Source organism: Aedes aegypti, chromosome 1 (assembly GCF_002204515.2).
Source record: "Aedes aegypti strain LVP_AGWG chromosome 1, AaegL5.0 Primary Assembly, whole genome shotgun sequence".
Taxonomy (NCBI): Eukaryota; Metazoa; Arthropoda; class Insecta; order Diptera; family Culicidae; genus Aedes; species Aedes aegypti.
The window spans coordinates 62,546,880-62,566,855 of NC_035107.1; the positions used below are offsets into that span (position 1 = coordinate 62,546,880).

Sequence of the window (19,976 nt, forward strand, 5' to 3'; positions counted from 1 at the left end):
CTTCTAGCGCGATGTTGAACAGCAGGCACGAAAGTCCATCACCCTGTCGAAGTCCCCGGCGGGATTCGAACGAACTGGAATGTTCGCCCGAAATCTTCACGTTATTCTGCACACCGTCCATCGTTGCTCTTATTAGTCTTGTGAGCTTCCCGGGAAAGCTGTACTCGTCCATGATTTTACATAGCTCTTCGCGGTCGATGCTATCATAAGCCGCTTTGAAATCGATGAACAGGTGATGCGTTGGGACTTGGTATTCACGGCATTTCTGGAGGATTTGCCGTACAGTGAAGATTTGGTCCGTTGTCGAGCGGTCGTTGATGAAACCAGCTTGATAACTTCCCACAAACTCATTTGTTATTGGTGATAGACGACGGAAGATAATCTGGGATAGCACTTTGTAGGCGGCATTCAGGATAGTGATCGCACGATAGTTTTCACATTCCAGTTTGTCGCCCTTCTTGTAGATGGGGCATATGACCCCTTGCTTCCACTCCTCCGGCAGCTGTTCGGTTTCCCAGATTCTGACAATCAGCCGGTGCAGACAGGCGGCCAACCTCTCCGGGCCCATTTTGATGAGTTCAGCTCCAATACCATCTTTACCAGCGGCCTTATTATTCTTGAGCTGGCTGATGGCATCCTTAACTTCCCTCAATGTGGGGGCAGGTTGGTTTCCTTCATCCGCCGTGCTGACGTAGTCACTTCCTCCGCTGTCGTGACCCTCGTCACCTGTGTTCCTCGTGCCATTCAGGTGTTCATCGTAGTGCTGCTTCCACCTTTCAATCACCTCACGTCCGTCCGTCAAGATGCTTCCGTCCTTATCCCTACACATTTCGGCTCGCGGCACGAAGCCTTTTCGGGATGCGTTGAGCTTCTCGTAGAACTTTCGCGTTTCTTGAGAACGATGCAGCTGGTCCATTTCTTCACATTCCGCTTCTTCCAGGCGGCGCTTTTTGTCCCGGAATAGGCGGGTTTGCTGCTTCCGTTTTCTTTTATATCGCTCCACGTTTTGTCGCGTTCCTTGCTGCAGCATTGCAGCCCGCGCTGCATCCTTCTCCTCCAAAACCTGCCTGCATTCTTCGTCGAACCAATCGTTACATGTCCTCGTTTCCACGTACCCGACGATGCTCTCGGCTGCGTTGTTGATGGCTGCTTTTATGTTGCTCCAGCAGTCCTCAAGAGGGGCTTCGTCAAGCTCGCCCTCTTCCGGCAACGCTACCTCGAGATGATGCGCGTATGCGACAGCGACGTTCGGTTGGGCCAGTCGCGCTAGGTTATACCGAGGCGGGCGTCGATACCGTACATTGTTGATGACGGATAGTTTTTGGCGCAGTTTCACCATCACTAGATAGTGATCAGAGTCGATGTTAGCGCCACGATAGGTTCTGACGTCGGTAATATCGGAGAAGTGCCGTCCATCGATCAAAACGTGGTCGATTTGTGATTCCGTCTGCAGTGGTGATCTCCAGGTGTATCGATACGGGAGGCTGTGCTGGAAGTAGGTGCTGCGAATGGCCATGTTCTTGGAGGCGGCAAAATCTATCAGTCGTAGGCCGTTCTCGTTCGTCAGCCGGTGGGCGCTGAACCTTCCAATCGTCGGTCTGAATTCCTCCTCCTGGCCAACCTGAGCGTTCAAATCACCTATGATGATCTTGACGTCGTGGCTTGGGCAGCGATCGTACTCGCGTTCGAGCTGCGCGTAAAATGCGTCCTTGTCATCATCAGTGCTTCCGGAGTGAGGGCTATGCACGTTTATGATGCTGAAGTTGAAGAACCGGCCTTTGAGCCTCAACTTGCACATTCTTTCGTTGATCGGCCACCACCCGATCACACGCCTTTGCATATCACCCATCACTATAAAAGCTGTTCCCAGCTCACGTGTGTTGCCGCAGCTCTGGTAGATGGTATGATTACCTCTAAACGTTCGCACCATCGAACCTGTCCAGCACACCTCCTGCAGCGCTACGATGTCGAAACCGCGGATCTTCAGTACATCGGAGAGTATGCGTGTGCTTCCGATGAAGTTGAGAGATTTGCAGTTCCACGTACCGAGTTTCCAATCGCTAGTCCATTTCCGTCGCTGTGGTCTTTGCCGATTGTTCCGGTCCGTATTCTCTCGTTGACGTTCCTGTGCTGATGTGTTTTTACGGCTGGCTTGCAGGGCCTGACACCAACCCCCTAGATTTCCGGAGGACCATTCCCCCTAAATGTTCGGAGGGCCATAGTGCGCAGTTTAGCTTAGAGTCCTTCTCTGGCACTCGGACGATGATCAGCCGCCCCTGACATGGGGAACAGACGCTGTTGTGAGCCGCTCCTAGCAAACCCCCCCTTCCCTGTCAGCATACGACCAAAGTTCCCACCGGGGGTTGGTTACCCGATCTTCCCTAAGGTTACTCGTACCCCGGTCAGGACCGCGAGGAGGTAGGGATAGGGGCTAAGAGGCTAAGGATCGCACAGAGGGGTCTATTTTATTCCTTCAGGTACGCGAGGTACCAATGGTACGCCATGCCCAGCCATTTACCAACGAGAATATTCATCTTTCTGTTATTTTTTTTAATCTGATTTTTTCTTAATATCTTGACATTTTGGAACACAGTTAATTCTCCCTTACTCGATATTCCGTATCTCGATATCGAGTAAGACAACCATAGTAAAAGTTAGTTTCCATGACTAACTCGATGGTCCCTTGGATTGCAGCTGCATTGGTTTTGTGTTCTGTAACTCGATACCTCCCTAACTCGATAGTCCCTTCAATATCTTGCCAAATAAACAAAATATGCAAAAAAAAATATTTTTGGCACAACTTTTTGCTACCAGCCCTGAGTATGTTTTATTACTGCATTCTTTCATCAGCAATCAGGTTTATCCGATCAATGAAAAAGGTGATTGCTTCTTCATATTGTGTTAAATTTTACCCTCTGTCTGGCATTTTATATTCTTTTTTAGATTTTTTCAACTACCGTAGGTTTATTCAGTTTCAAACGGGACTGTCCAAAATCCAATAAAAATGAAACCTTAAACATAATCATGTTGGTATCATGAAGTTCCAAGTCCAGTAAGTGCACGTTTTGCCATATTTTACCCTGTAGGGTGAAGAGCTACTTGGGCATCTCCATGATTCCCTTTCACGTGTGATATTTTACACAAAACATCTGAAAACTCACATATTTGGGGGAAAATTGTGAAAAATGAACCACTTCCAGAGGTCTACCCCGCGGATGGAACCGACACCAATCGATTTATTGATATGTTTTTCATCGAAAATGCGTCAATTCAAGATTCTAATTCAGCGGATTCTAAGCCAGATTAATCAAAGACGTCTTGCCTAGAATACGAAATCCGTCTTGAGGAAAAGGATATTTGCATCGATGAGCGCTGTTTAATCGAAAGCTGTTACCCTTAAAAGCAGCGTCCATTGAAAAAGAAATTTGCATTCGGAAAGGAGAAAATCAGTGAAGTGTAGCAAACGGAAGTGCTGTATCGTGAAAAAGGGGCGAGACACCCAAAGGCTTCAGTTTAATGGTTCTCTTCGTGTTTTTGAATCATGCTTTGAATGTGGTGTTGAATACAGCCGCAAGGCAAATCGGAGAATAAATCTGGGTCGGTGAGATCGAAGTGCTCTGTTGGTGGATTGCGATGAGAGCCGAAGCGGCGGAAGTCGATGGGAGCTCTAATCTGGGATAATGATTCCGCTGTTTCCGCGGGCGGTTCCCAAGAAAAGGAAGAATGCCGAAGTCTTGGCGGAAATTCCAAGTAAAAGTGATTACGGAAGTGTATTCTGATTGAAAAAAAAGTAGGCCGCGAAGGCTCAGTAGGTCGGTCGGTCAAGGCAGTGAAGACGTGATGCGGTCGTTTTTTTGGCGGTGGTGAATTTTTAAGCAAGGAAAAGAATAAAACAAGCAATAAAGCTGGAAATTGGCGGGAAAAAGTAGCCCCCCAGGTAAGGAGGCGCCAAAGTTAAAGTGTTTGTTCCGAGGACGAAACGCATCGCAGCGAAGCGAAAGCACTCCACGTGGAATAAACAAAACAAATAGGTGAGTTGTTTTAAAGGTTGTTGTTGGAGGTTGTGGTGTCTGATGATTGATTGCTGTGGGATGACTGCTGGAAGTCTCGTGAGAACCTGAAATTATGGGATAAGGGAATAGATGTCAAATGAGTCGTCAGAGTGAGTCGCCACTGCAATCTGTCCAAGATTAAATATATTTTAGTTACACAAAATTATTTTCCATCAATTCAATAACTGGTTCTAGAAATTGCGAGCTTATTTATGCGACATTCCTTGATTGATTGATTGATTTGACTTTATTTACGAGATATTTAGCCCTGGGCTAGTTCATCTCGGGACCAACGGCTTTACTTCCCTTCCGAAGGAAGTCGTCACTATAACTTTTTACGTCATAAGTGACTATGTCGGGGATGGGATTCGATCCCAGGTCCTCGGCGTGAGAGGCGAGTGTTCTAACCACTACACCAGGTCCGTCCCCATGCGACATTCCTGTAAACCCTACTAGAATAAAGTTTTCGAAGAAATTCACAGTTAAAATTGAGTGTTTCCTTAGGCGATGCATAATACCCCGTCTTCCGTTACGTAAATTGGGCGAATTGTTTCTTGGAATGGATGACGCAACGTTGTCGGTGTGGTATTGTGGCTTTCTTTGAAATTTCGATTAACAAGGTAAGGTAGGCAGCCGGATACACCTGTTCTACGAACAGGAGCTTGCAATTTTGAGTAGTAATCGACTATTAAGTGATTCATTTTATACGTCGATAATTTTGATTGACAATTTCAAAATCGGAATTCGAAATTGATGCTATAATTGTTTTTACTTCATTTTTGTTTCAAACTGCAACTTAGATGTGTGTCATAATGGTAAAAATGTCAATCTCACTACTTGTTCTGTTTGCAAAGATGGCAATCTCATATCGATTGAATTCTTTTCCGAAGAAACAGAGCTCATGGTAAAACTCATTATTGCAAAGCAAAAAAAGTGATCCTTCGTGAAGGTTTTCCTACATTAACGCTTAGATATCTAAGCCGGAAGATAAATGTTTACTATTGCTAGATGTCATTGCAAGCTTGACAGTGAACCGTAAAGCTCATCGCACGATTCGAACATATCGTATGACCGACCGACCAGTACATCCTTTATATAAACGAGTGAAGCGCACTTTGCGGAGATAGGGTAACCAATATATTTTGGACCTCCTGGGCCATTTTCCTGCAAATTTCCCAGTTTAAATCGAAAGACCAACTCAATTTGCATGCCATTTGGATAGATAGGACAACTCCGCACTTGCATCAACCGTTTGTACATAGAAAATGTGTTTATTTTATCAGAAATTAATTTAATTTAATCGGTTCATCCATGCAACCGTTACAACACGTTACACACAGAAATTTAAGCCGTCAGAAATTTTTCAGATGTAAACAAAAACTTTTTTCAAATTTCTGAACTAGTAGCGTAGAATTTCTTCGGTTTTCCATTGTCAATCGATTGATTAGACTTTGAGCAAGCATATTATACAACCAGTATCGCGGACTTTGTTGCCAAACGATAAAAAATGCCGGGGGTCCAAATTATATACTTTGAGGGTCAAAAATGTATTGGTGTGTCCAAAATAATGAAAAACAGTGCTTCATAATTCAATTATTGTCGACGTTTTTTGAATCCTACATGGCCGTATGGGCATTTTTATCTCGTAGAGGAAGTTTTTCTCTACATTTTGGCATGTTCTTTGACTTGATTACGCTGTGCAATTATTTAATTGGAATAAAAAACTAAAATCACGTCCTTAGGGGGTCCAAAATACGACCGTTACCCTATGTAGGTACTTGTGCTGATTGGGTATACCCGATATTGACAGCAACAAAAAAAAAGTAAAACTCAAGTAACAACACCGATGCATGTGACCACCAGCGCGTATGTTAGGGATAGAGAATGGATAGGGTAAGGTGGGGCCAAAGTTCGGCCTTTGTGGAAGAATCAACTTTTTCAGGAAAGCTGTAACAGTTGAAAATAAATTTATAGAATATAATGGAACTTTAACTTGTTGGCTATAATTTTGCTGAAAATGTCAGAACATTTATTACTAACTAAAAATTGAATTTATAACAGTTTTAAATTTGTTTTCCTCATTGATTTCTAAAACTAAAGGGTTAAAAACAGTGGAGCAGAAATTCGAAACTTGTGTGGTCCCCCACACTAGTAAAATAAGAAATATTGATGTTTTTATGACAGGAATATTTTGTACTAGCCATGGAATGATATTTGCATTGGAACTAAAATTTGATCGTAAATTTATCCAAAATAGGGTTACCAAAATGGAATGGAATGAACTTTAACTTTTTTCCAGTTTCATGTAATGGTGGAAATAATATAGAAAATGACAATTTTCACGTCAAAAACAACAAAAAGCCATACTTTCTTTTAAGTCCTAATGGATTTTTATAACATTTGTAGTAAAAATCTGTTACTTATAGAGCATTGGAGGCACAGTGACATTCATGACATTTGTTTTGCAATGATCTCTAATAGGCCTCTAAGAGAAACTTTTGCTTCAATTTACTTTATGATTCCAGTAAAACCTTATTTTTCTCGAACCCTCGTCATTGCCATCATCGTGGCCGATATATACGCGAAGCATGACGATGACGACAACGACAGGCATCCGATAAGTCCTCTTGAGTTATGAATTTTACGCTAGAAAGAGTCGTCCGCTTGTGCCAGACACCGCACCGGTCCCAAGAGCTAGGTTAGGTATCTTTAGCTGGTTGGGGATCTAATCAATCGAAGCCTGCTTGCTGCTCCTCATATGTATGGCTTACCGCAAACTCGTGCGGAAAACCGTTATGATGATATCATGCAGGGGATGATGATGATGGTGCCTTATCGATCGTGTGTGAGTGTTTTACGTACATAGAGGAGCGGAACAGTGCAATCTTTTCAAGTGTTTCGATGGATCAGCATGGTTACCGACGATGTTGGAAGTGTGCAAACTGAGTTTTTCTGATTAGTTTTCCGATTGGTAGCCTAACTGAGTACTATCTGGCTGGGGAAAATGCGGGAAATATGCGATTGCTGGGTCTTCCTTAGCCGAGTGGTTAGCGTTCGCGGCAAAGCCATGCTGAAGGTGTCTGGGTTCGTTTCCCGGTCGGTCCAGGATTTTTTCCCAAACATCAATATTATACAATGTATTTTGCACTAATAGAAATAATTTATTTAACATATCATCAGCAAATTGATAAAATTGTCAACCATTTGGAATGACAGTAGAAATATTACTCGTAAATAAATTTTATAAAAAAGGACTCAAATAAGAACCTAGGGGAAGTCCAGAATAACTATGTCGTATGAGCCATCGTGAAAAAAATGCATTATTTTAAAAGAGAATCCATTATATTAAAAAAATAGTAATAAAATTTGGAATTTTGAAACTATTAAGTTTATTAAACAGTATATCAACCAAACAAAATCATAAGCCCCAGAAAGCTACTGATTTATTTTTAAGTGCTAATGAACAATCATTATTCCACTAAAATGAAGGACGTCGATTTTTAATGCGAGAATTTGGAATGTTTTTAAATTTTTGATATTTAATTAAACAATGATTTAATAATGCAGGAAATTGCTCACAATTTTCAAGTGGAGGTGAAGAATTATCAAAATTAATTAATGAAAAATAAATGAGATCAGAAAACTTTATCCAGTCCACAATTTTTATATAAATCGGCAACAAATGGCTCGATAGATATATGACCATAATTAGAACGAGCAAATTCGATCAAAATAGGTAAATGATCACTACAATTAGGATCATTGATAATTTTTCAAAAAGAAATAAATGACAAGGAATTGGAGCAAAAAAATAAATCAATACATGAATGATGGGCAGGTGGAACACCAATTCTAGTGAATGAACCATCATTAAGAATATTCAAATTAATTCCATAGTCAAATTGTGTGCTAAAATCTCCTAATATATAAAATGGAGAAGGAACTCTATCCAAAATTTTTCTTATTTGTGTTAAAGAAAAAACAGTATTGGGAGAAATATAAAAACAAACAATCGAAAATTCCTTATTATATTCTTTAATAGTAACAGCAATATATGATGAATCAAGAGGTAAATCTAAATATTTATACTAAATACTATTACAAGGCCCAGATAGCCGTAGCGGTAAACGCGCAGCTATTCAGCATGACCAAGCTGAGGGTTGTGGGTTCGAATCCCACCGGTCGAGGATCTTTTCGGGTTGGAAATTTTCTTGACTTCCCAGGGCATAGAGTATCTTCGTACCTGCCACACGATATACACATGCAAAAATGGTCATTGGCATAGTAAGCTCTCAGTGAATAACTGTGGAAGTGCTCATAAGAACACTAAGCTAAGAAGCAGGCTCTGTTCCAGTGGGGACGTAATGCCAGAAAGAAGAAGAAGAACTATTACAAATATCAATAAGAACCCCTGTAGATGGAGTACGAATAATATTATATGAAGAAATATGCAATGTTTTACATTCAACTATGTTTCGTTTCAACAAATTATCCGTACAAACTTTGAAGACATGGCTCTATACAATCAAGCATAATAAATTCAATATTCTTGCATGGTTTTAAACATTGGTTAATTATATTCTTAAGAAGTAAGTTTGACACATTTCCGATTTCAAATATTTGCAAAACCAAGCCAAATGTATTGAGGTGTCTTAAAGGGAGCTGTTTTTCGAGCTTTATGACGGAAGAGAAATTTCCATAGAACTCACTGGATTTGAATCTTATAATTTTCTATTTCCAGTCTAACTTGAAGCCACTAAACTGTAGGTTCATCAAATAATAATAGTACATTTGGATTCATCTTTTTTAGATTTTAGAGATAACATATTTCCTGTGTAACTAGCGGCCCTCAGGAAACACGTCTTCGAAAAATTTAAATTCAGTCGAGTCTTCGGCAAAGCTGTTCAGAAGGTCAAGGACATCCGGAAAGCAAACAGATTAGTTCGCGATTTTGCCGCTAGGTGACGCGAATGTGAAATTGAGCATTTCAAACTAGTTCTAGCTTGTGATTCACAAGAGATAGAAAGTTAGAGTCTTCAGCAAAGTTGCTCAGGGGTTCAAGGACATCCGGAAAACAAACAGTTTAGTTCGCGATTTTGTCGCTTGGTGGCGCTAGTGAGCATGTGAAATTGAGCATTTCAAACTAGTTCTAGCTTGTGATCTGTAAGAGATAAAAAGTTCGAGTCTTCGGCAAAGTTGTTCAGAAGGTCAAGGACACCCAGGAAACAGTTTACATTGGGTCTGGAGGGATGACTGTACGTATTTTTTTATTTTTTCTTTCTGATTCCATCTAAATTCTCTTATGCTTTTTTTAAATACAAACAGGCTCATATTTGGATGTTTCTGTATACAGAATGCAATATAATGTACTGCTAACCAAGACACTGTTTTCTGACGAGGACACTCTAAATCAAAATTCCATATTCAAGTAATTTAGGTTTGACTTGAATATGGAGTAAAAAAAATCATGTCAAACTCACTCCATGTTCAAGTGACTCAGGATTGATTTTTTTTTTTCAAAAGATTCAAGATTATTCTTAAGTTAAGATTAAGATTAGGATTAGTATTAAGTGATTCAGAATTGATTCATTTCATATTCAAGTGATTCAGTTCGCTCCATATATTAGTGATTCTTATCTGATTCACTCATATTCGACTGTTTCAGGTTTGATTCACTTAATGTTAAAATGATTTCAAGTGATTCATGCTTGATTCACTTCATTTTCGAATGATTCAAGTTTGATTCAATTTGTGTACAAGTGATTCAGGTCTAATTGATTTCATATACAAGAAATTTAGGATTTATTTCCAGTAATTTATGTTTGATTCGCTTTATATTCAAGTGCTGCAGGTCTGAAGCACTTCATATTCACCTATTTCAAGTACGAATCCTCTCTTTTGAGGGTGTAGCTTATCAGAGCGTCTGTTCTCCATGTTAGGGGCGGCTCAAAACAGCGTCTGTTCTCCATGTTAGGAGCGGCTGATCATCGTCCTAGTGCCAGCGTGGGACTCTAAACAGTGCTGTGCACGATGATCCTCCGGCGAGACAGGGGGTTGGTGCAGGCCTTACAAGCCAGCCGTAAAAATCATCAGTACAGGAAGCATACAATGTAAATTCGGACCGGAACAATCGGCATAGACCCAGGCATCGAAAACGGACTAACGATTGGAAACTCGGATCATGGAACTGTAAGTCTCTCAATTTCTTGGGAAGTACCCGCATTCTTTCCGAATTATTGAGGGTCCACAAGTTCGACATCGTAGCGCTGCAGGAGGTTTGCTGGAAAGGGTCGACGGTACATACGTATCTACCAGAGCTGCGGCAACAGACATGAGCTGGGCACAGCTTTTATCGTGATGGGCGAAATGCAGAGGCGCGTGATTGGGTGGTGGCCAATCGACAACAGAATGTGCAAGTTGAGGATCAAAGGCCGTTTCTTCAATATCAGTATAATCAACGTGCACAGCCCTCACCTAGCAAGTGACGATGACGATAAGGACGCTTTCTACGCGCAGCTGGAACGTGAATACGACGGCTGCCCAAGCCATGATGTCAAAATCGTTATCGGAGATCTCAACGCTCAGGTTGACCAGGAGGAGGAATTTAGACCGATTATAGGGAAGTTCAGCGCTCACCAGCTTACGAACGAAAACGGCCTTAGACTGATTGATTTCGCCGCCTCCAAAAACATGGCCATACGTAGTACCTACTTCCAGCACAGCCTCCCGTATCGGTACACCTGGAGATCACCCCAACAGACTGAATCACAAATCGACCACGTTTTGATTGATGGAAGGCACTTCTCGGACATCATCGACGTCAGAACCTATCGCGGTGCAAACATCGATTCGGACCACTACCTTGTGACGGTTTAAGTGCGCCAACGTCTCTCCGTTGTGAACAACATTCGGTACCGACGCCCGCCCCGGTACAATCTGGAGCGACTCAAGCAACCCGAAGTCGCAACTGAATACGCGCAAAGCCTTGAGGCAGCGTTGCCGGAAGAGGGAGAGCTCACCGAAGCCCCTCTTGAGGACTGCTGGAGTAGTCTCAAAGCAGCCATAAACAACGCAGCGAAAGGTGCCATTGGGTTCGTGGAAGCAAATCGACGGAACGGTTGGTTCGACGATGAGTGTCAGACGGTTTTGGACGAGAAGAATGCAGCGCGGGCGATGATGCTGCAGCAAGGCACCCGTCAAAACGTGGAACGATACAAACAGAAGCGAAGACAGCAAACCCATTTATTCCGGGATAAAAAGCGGCGCCTGGAAGAGTTGGAGTGCGAAGAGATGGAACAGTTGTATCGTTCTCAAGAAACACGTAAGTTCTACAAGAAACTAAATGCATCCCGCAAAGGCTTTGTGCCGCGAGCCGAAATGTGCCGGGATAAGGATGGTGGTATCTTGACGGACGAACGTGAGGTGATTGAAAGGTGGAAGCAGCACTACGATGAACACCTAAACGGCGCAGAGGAGGAAGATCAAGACAGCAGGAGGAATGGCTTCATCAGTACGGCGAATGAGGGAGACGTGCCAACTCCCACAATAGGTGAAATTAAGGATGCTATCAAACAGCTCAAGAACAACAAAGCAGCTGGAAAGGATGGTATTGGAGCGGAACTTATTAAAATGGGCCCGGACAGGTTGGCCACTTGTCTGCACCGATTGATAGCCAGGATCTGGGATACAGAACAGCTACCGGAGGAGTGGAAGGAAGGAATAATATACCCAATATACAAAAAGGGTGATAAGTTAGAATGTGAGAACTATCGAGCGATCACCATTCTTAATGCAGCCTATAAAGTGCTTTCCCAGATCATCTTCCGCCGTCTATCGCCACTGGCAAGCAGATTTGTTGGAAGTTATCAAGCCGGATTTGTGGACGGTCGATCGACGACAGACCAAATCTTTATGTTGCGGCAGATCCTCCAAAAGTGTCGCGAATATCAAGTCCCTACGCACCACCTATTCATCGATTTCAAAGCGGCCTATGATACCATCGACCGCGAAGAGCTATGGAAGATTATGGACGAGAACGGTTTTCCCGGGAAACTGACTAGACTGATCAAAGCTACGATGGATAGTGTACAGTGCTGTGTGAAGATATCGGGTGCTTTATCGGACCCGTTTGAAACACGCAAAGGACTTCGACAAGGCGATGGTCTTTCCTGCCTCCTGTTCAATATTGCGCTAGAAGGTGTTATGAAACGGGCGGGCTTCAACATGCGGGGCACGATCTTCAATAAATCCAGCCAGTTCATTTGTTTCGCTGACGACGTGGACATTGTCGGAAGAACGTTCCAGGTGGTTGCTGAACAGTATACCAGGCTGAAACGTGAAGCAGATCGGGTTGGATTGAAGGTAAATACGTCGAAGACGAAATATCTGCTGGCTGCAGGAACCGAGCGCGATAGAGCTCGCATAGGCAGACGCGTGACGATCGACGGGGATGAGCTCGAGGTTGTGGACGAATTCGTCTATCTCGGATCATTGATAACGTCGGATAACAACTGCAGCAGAGAAATTCGAAGACGTATCATCGCCGGAAGTCGTGCTTACTATGGACTCCACAAGACCTTGCGGTCTGGTAAACTTCACTTCCGTACTAAGTGTACCATGTACAAGACGCTAATAAGACCGGTAGTCCTCTACGGGCATGAGACGTGGACAATGCTCGAAGAGGACCTGCAAGCGCTAGGAGTTTTTGAACGACGTGTGCTTAGGACGATCTTCGGCGGAGTATGTGAGAACGGCGTATGGAGGAGAAGAATGAACCACGAGCTTGCGCAACTCTACGGTGAACCCAGTATCACGAAAGTCGTCAAAGCTGGAAGGGTACGATGGGCGGGACACGTTGTGAGAATGTCGGACAACAATCCCGCAAAAATGGTGTTCAACTCAAATCCGGCCGGTACAAAACGAAGGGGAGCGCAACGAGCTAGGTGGTTTGACCAAGTGGAGCAGGATCTTGGAAGTGTGGGGCGATCGAGGAATTGGAGGTTAGCAGCCATGGACCGAGTTAGTTGGCGTAACATTGTGGCGCAGGTCATGTCTTGAAGGACGTAGCGCCAGCAAAAGTAAAGTAAGTAAGTACGAATTACTTGATATTTAAGTGATTCAGGTTTGATTTAAGCTGATTCACTTCATTTTCAAGTGATTCATGCTTGAATCACTCTACGTACGTGTTTCAGGTTTGATTAGTTCAATATCCAAGTGATTGATGTTCGATTTTTTAAGTAAATTTAAGGCATTTAGGTCTCATTCTCTTTATATTCAAGTGTTTCAGATTTGATTAGCTTCATATCCAAGTGACTCATGTCCAATTCACTTCATAGTCAAGTGTTTAAGGTAATATTCACTTCATATACAAGTAATTCAGGACCGATTGACTTCTTGTTCAATTTATTCAGATATGATTCGCTTTATATCCAAATGACAAAAATCATTTTTGTAGAATGCAGTACTGATTCATTTTATACTCAAGTGATTCAGGTCCGATTCACTTCATTTTCAAATGTTTCAGTTTTGATAAGCTCATAAGATTGGATAAGTGATTCTCATCTATCAATGCATACCTATTCAAGGGTTTTAGATCTAGTTTACTTCATATTCAAATGTTTCAGGGATAATTAGTTCCATATCGATTCATCCGACATCAAGATTCATCTTCATATTTTAGTGAATCGTGTCTGAGTTACTTCATATTCAATTGATTCAGGTGTCATACACCCAGACTACAGTTATTCTGGTTTGTTTCATCTCGTTATTCAATTATTAAGGTTTATTTTAATTCACGTCTCAGTACTTCAGACCTTTTCATTTCATATTCAAGTGTTTCAAGTTTGATTCACTTATTATTCAAGTGATTCAGGCCTGATTCACTTAATGTTTAACTAATGCTCAATTTAACGTGCTCACTAGCGCCACCTAGTGGCAAAATCGCGAACCAAACTGTTTGCTTTCCGGATGTCCTTGAACTCCTGAACAACTTTGCTGAAGAGCAATGTGAATTTACCTGTTTTGAGGTGATGCTAAATTTTTCAGGGTAATTCAATATTCAGCTGAGTGTTGCAATACTTATTTTAGTGAGTCCGTATTTATGACGGGTAGTGTACATACATCAGAATGTTTTTCACAATCTGATGAAAGATGGGGGTCTCCACATTTAGAACATTTAGATTTATTAGAACAATAACTTAAAGTATGCCCATTTTAACATCCTCTTTAGAATTAGGCGAATCCCCTTCGGTTTCTATAATTGGAAAACAACGGGGAAAACTAAGACACAATGAAGAGAGAACACCTACTAATAAGCAAAGCTAAGAAAATTATAGAGATAGAGGAAACAAAAACAATGTACTCAGCTGAATCCAAATGAAAATAAAAAAAAATGCAGAGGAAATTTCAAAGGTTTACTGCTTAGATATTCTTCAGGCTTAAAAATCGACCTGTCTGAATGAAACGCTTCACAAGGATCTCTCCACCTTAGATTTGAGATTTGACAAGTCGAGTCTAGTACACGACACTGAAGACGGCCTTACAGTTGAGGTCGAAATACGCGTATCTGTCAAAGGATACAAACTCTAGTGGAATTAAATGGTATAGTACTAAATTCGGTTTTTTCATCTACTTATAGGTATTTTACTAAACAGCTCGAAGATTTATTATCAAAAATTATAACCTTGAACACAATTCACGTTTTGGAGTTGCTATTTGGATTGAAAGTTCATATAGAGACTGTTATGCCTTTATTTTTCAATATGGGACTGCATCAGGCTCATATTTTTCCGAAACATTTTCAAATAATGTATATACATTTTGATATGCATAGTAAAGAATATATTAAACCATACATGTTACGATGAAAAAAGGTGTTGGTTCGAAAATCTAAATGGGACAGTTATGCTTTTATGGCAGTATGCACCTGAAAAAAAATTAGTAGTCTATCTCGATGCATGGGGAATTTCTTGCAAGAAATGGTCAAGAAAAGCATTTTTCTAAAGAGGGTGGCAGCCGATTAACGGAAGGATGTGCAAAATGAGGATGAAAGACAGTTTCTTCAACTACAGCTTTGTCAACGTACACTGTCCACACGAAGAGAAATTGTTGCCAACGATGCATCATCTTTGCAGCCTCTCTTGGTATGGGATTCCGAAGGCCCTCTTTCCTCGCAATCCTGGAGATCACTCGATAATCAAATCGACCACGTTCTAATCGACGGAAATGTTTTCCGTCATCACCAATGTCCGCACATCCCGACCAACCAGTCTTCATAATTCCTTATAGATCTTTGACCAACGATGGCGATCGCTAACGGTTCAAAACGAATCTATATCGATCGCTATCGAAAATCACTGACTGGTTGACCGGGATACCTCAGAGCGAATATTGATTCTGTTGCTGTATGTATACGCTCAAAACTTTCGATGGTGACCAAACCGCGTCGAAGCTGAACGTCGCGGCTCAACATCGAGCGGCTACGGGACTCAGAAGTAGCCCAAGAATATGCGCAGCAATAGGGTAATGACTGTTTATTTTGTTCTCAAACGCTAACAGTTGGCGCCAGCGGCATAAAGTACAGGCAACAACCTTTCGAACATTCAGTTTCTTTCACTGACCGCCGAGTGACGACACTGTTGTTTGTATTTCACCCACTGATCACGCTACGCTGGATTCTCAAATTTCTCAAACTTTCAACACAAGCGCATGGAAGAATGGTAGTTGGAGAACTGTCAAAACGTATGGAAAATGATGAAAATCGTGAGTTACTTGCAATTAGGAAACTGGATCGAAAAAGTAGTGATTAGAAATCAAGTGTAAAGTGAATACATAACTTTTTGTGTTTAGTTCATCTTCCGTGGTGCTTATTTTGCTTCAGGATTTCGTTTTTACTACCATTGAAAAAGAGCCATCTATTGCCTTTTCAGTTTTGAAGAGCAGCTTGGCGCCGCCTCTCTTGAAGATGACTGGAAGCACGTCCGATCCACCATAGGTAGCTGGTAAAGACCAATGGAGTACTGATGTTGTCGAATTTTTTTTTTGACAATATTTGAATTCCGATGGATAACACAACAAAAAATTGTAGAATAGTGGTCAATTTGCCCCCTGATTACGGTACTTGGAAATCGTGCCTACTTTGGACTCCGCAAAACTCTTCGATTGAGCATATAATTGTTAAATTGTAGAAAATTGATGACATTTTGTAAAACTTTGACGATATTGAATGTGTATAACCTGACGAAGAACGACCTTTTTCTGTAAGTTTTTCATTTCTTGTTTGTACATCTTTGTGACCTTTTTAATGTATAAATTTGTTTTCAATTCGTTAATAGAACCCTTGAGAAAGATGGCATAGACCATTGAAACGTCGGGCATAGAACAAATTTTGTCGTTTTAATTGCTCCTAAGACTGCATTGCCGAAAAAATCCCCCAGTGCGTTTATAACAACCTTATAACATAATACCATGTGCTGATATAATTTTGTTATGTATCCTTAGTCGGGATGAATTGCATGTCACTAGAATGCCGTATAACAACCCGGTGAAAATGGTTTTGCCACCGTGCAGCGAGCAAGATGGTTCGATCAAATTGAAGACCATCTGCGGACCCTTCGCGGAATGCGTGGCTGGCGACTTTCCAGTCATGGACCGAGTCGTCTCCTATGTACAGCAAAGGCCATCCAGACCTTAGCCTGACTGGTAAGATAAGTAGTCTTAGCATCATTATCATCGCGCTGTCTTCTTCTCCAGAATCATTCTACACTCAGTGCGCATCGTACCTTCGTGCTGTGCGTACACGAATTCTCTCTGCTCTTGGAAGTTTTTTTTTTTAAACTACCTAAAGCAATAAAACAGTACTTTCCAGTGCTACAAAAACAGTACTTTTCAGTGCTAAAATTAAAAACGGTACTAAACAGTACTATTCAGTACTATTTTTTCTACTATTGATCCCTTAACGAGGGTCTTTGGATCCGTGCCTTCGATTTTTCGTTGGACCCGTTGGCGAAAGCTAGCGGTGGTAATCCTTCTTGGACACCGTCTTGGAAAAAACATCTCGAAGGTCACGTCTTCTTATTCACTAAACATGGTTGCAACAACAAACAAAAGGAAGGGTGAATCTCTGGATTCACAACTTCCTTCCAAAAAAATGGGTTTTAAAACTGTCACACAACGTGGCAAGAATGGAAGAAAGGACGTTTCTCCGGAATGCGAACTTTCTTTCAAGGGTGAAATGAATAATTGTATCGAAATGAGCAATCAGTTCGATGCTCTAGACAAATTTTCCGAACACCAAATCGAAGCAGCCTCTAGCCCAGGCTCTTTGATTCAAGTGAGGAAGCGAAGAGTGCTGCCTATCGTGGTCAGTTGTTCCGAATTTGCGGGATTTAGGCAGGAGATCGTGAACTCCATTAGGGGAATCAAGGTTTCCTTCTAAATCGCAAAGAAAGGAGACTGTCGCGTTTTGCCGGAAACTGTTAATGAACGCGAACTTCTTCTCAAACATCTTGAAGAGAAGAAGCACAATTTTTTTACTTATGACGACAAAACTGAACGTTTGTTCAAAGTTGTCTTGAAAGGTCTCTCAAGTGACTATAAGTCACCTGAAGAGATCAAAAATGGAATAAATGATATACTTGGATTTTCCCCAGTCCAAGTAATCATTATGAAAAAGAGAACCCAATCTGACATTGTTCGGAAAGGGCTTTCTCAAGAATATTATTTAGTTCACTTCAACAAAAAAGAACTAAGTAATATTGAAGCTTTACAAAAAGCAAAACTTATGTTCGATGTCCGTGTGACGTGGGAACATTTCCAGAAACCTGGAGGAGATTACCAGAAACCTACTCAGTGCCGTCGGTGCCAAAAGTGGGGTCATGGTACAAAAAATTGTCGCATGGATGCTAAATGCATGATTTGCGGAGGTTATTCTCACGCTAAGGACGTCTGTCCAGTGAAGGAAGATACCACCAAGTTTATATGCTTGTTTCAAATCAAATGGAAAAAAACCCTGCTGCCACAGGTAACTCCTACTCCGCTTCTTCGTCTACCTAAAGTTCTAATGGGAAATCATCAGATGTACCCTCTTCAAGTGATATGTCTGCCTCTGATTTTAATTTTCTAACTGAACAATTGAATCTAATGATTGATGAAATGTTCAAAGCCACCACTATGACTGAAGCAGTCCAAGTTGGTGTAAAATTTACAAATCAAATTGTTATTGGATTACGTTTTTCTAATGGATCCAAATAATAATTTAAATATTTTAAATTGGAATGCTCGTTCTCTGAATGGTAAAGAGGACGAGCTGTTTAATTTTCTTACAGCTAATAGCGTGCATATAGCAGTTATTACCGAAACTTATTTAAAACCTGGATCCAAACTTAAAAAGATCCTAACTTTTTTGTTTATTGTAATGATTGACTTGATGGGGCATTTGGGGGAGTTGCAATCATCATTTATAGGCGTATAAAACATCAACTATTTTCGTCATTTGAAACTAAAGTTATTGAAACTTTAGGTGATTCTGTTGAAATACAGCTTGGTAAATATACTTTCATAGCTGCCTATTTGTCTTTTCAATGCTCTGGACAGCAAGTTAATTTGCTCCAAACTGACTTGCGAAAATTGACTCGCAATAAGTCAAAAAATTTTGTCATTGGTGTCTTTAATGCCAAACATCGGTCATGGAATAATTATCAAAGTAATTCCAACGGCAGAATTTTATTTGATGAGTGCTCTTCAGGATATTTCTCAATTCAATACCCTGATAGCCCTACATGTTTTCCTCTTCTAGAAATCCATCCACGATTGACTTGATCTTAACCGACTCTAGTCATCTTTGTAGCCAATTAGTTACTCATGCTGATTTTGGTTCTGACCATGTCCCTGTTACATTTCAAATATCCCATGAAGCGATTCTCAATCCTATCAGCTCCACTTTCAATTATTTTCGAGCCGACTGGAATATATATGAAACGTATGTTGACTCTAATCTTGATGTGACCATTTCTTTAGAAACTAAACTTGATATTGACAATGCTCTTGAAACTTTAACAAATTCAATTGTTGAAGCCCGGAGCATTGCAATTCCAAAATGTGAAGTAAAATTTGAATCCGTGATTATAGACGATGATCTTAAACTCTTGATCCGTCTTAAGAACGTGAGGAGATGGCGATTTCAACGCACTCGTGAACCTGCTATAAAAATTATATGGCAGAATTTGCAGAAAGAAATCAAGAAACGTTTTGCTCAATTAAGAAACAAAAATATTGAAAATAAAATTTCTTAATTGGACCCTGGCTCTAAGCTCTTTTGGATATTATCTAAAATCTTGAAAAAACCTCAGAAGCCAATACCGGCATTGAAAGAGGAAAACAAATTATTACTAACCAATTGCGAAAAAGCTCAAAAACTTGCTATGCAGTTTGAAAGTGCGCACAATTTTAATTTAGGACTTACTAGTCCAATTGAAAATCAAGTTACTCAGGACTTTGAAAATATTCTAAATCGAGAGAACGTTTTCGAAAATACCTGGGAGACTGATTTGGAAGAAGTGAGAACTATTATTAAAAAAAATCAAAAATATGAAAGCTCCTGGCGATGATAGAATTTTCTACATCCTCATCAAGAAACTTAAAGAAAGTAGCTTATCATTTGAGTTGATATAGTTAACAAATGTTTTCAATTAGCATATTTTCCTGACAAATGGAAAAATGCTAAGGTTGTTCCAATTTTAAAACCAGACAAAAATCCTGCAGAAGCTTCTAGTTATCGTCCAATCAGTTTGCTTTCCTCCATCAGTAATCTTTTTGAAAAGGTCATTTTGAACAGAATGATGGTCTACATCAACGAAAATTCATTTTTTGCCAATGAACAGTTCGGATTCCGCCATGGACATTCGACCACTCATCAACTTTTACGTG

The 19,976-nt window shown here is 41.0% G+C and overlaps 1 protein-coding gene across 9 annotated transcripts in view; it reads left to right on the top strand.

The window, feature by feature from the left end:
• The window catches only part of LOC5564358 (serine/threonine-protein kinase 32A), a 573,562-nt gene that overhangs the window by 15,230 nt on the left and 538,356 nt on the right, over nucleotides 1-19,976 (top strand). For 4 of the 9 annotated variants that reach the window (XM_021837752.1, XM_021837776.1, XM_021837788.1 and 1 more), the window contains exon 2: nucleotides 3,327-4,031. The gene's annotated coding sequence lies outside the window, so the exon portion shown is untranslated. Of the gene's footprint in view, nucleotides 1-3,287; nucleotides 4,032-19,976 lie in introns of all 9 variants that reach the window. The other 5 variants (XM_021837759.1, XM_021837779.1, XM_021837764.1 and 2 more) reach the window with 4 other exon arrangements.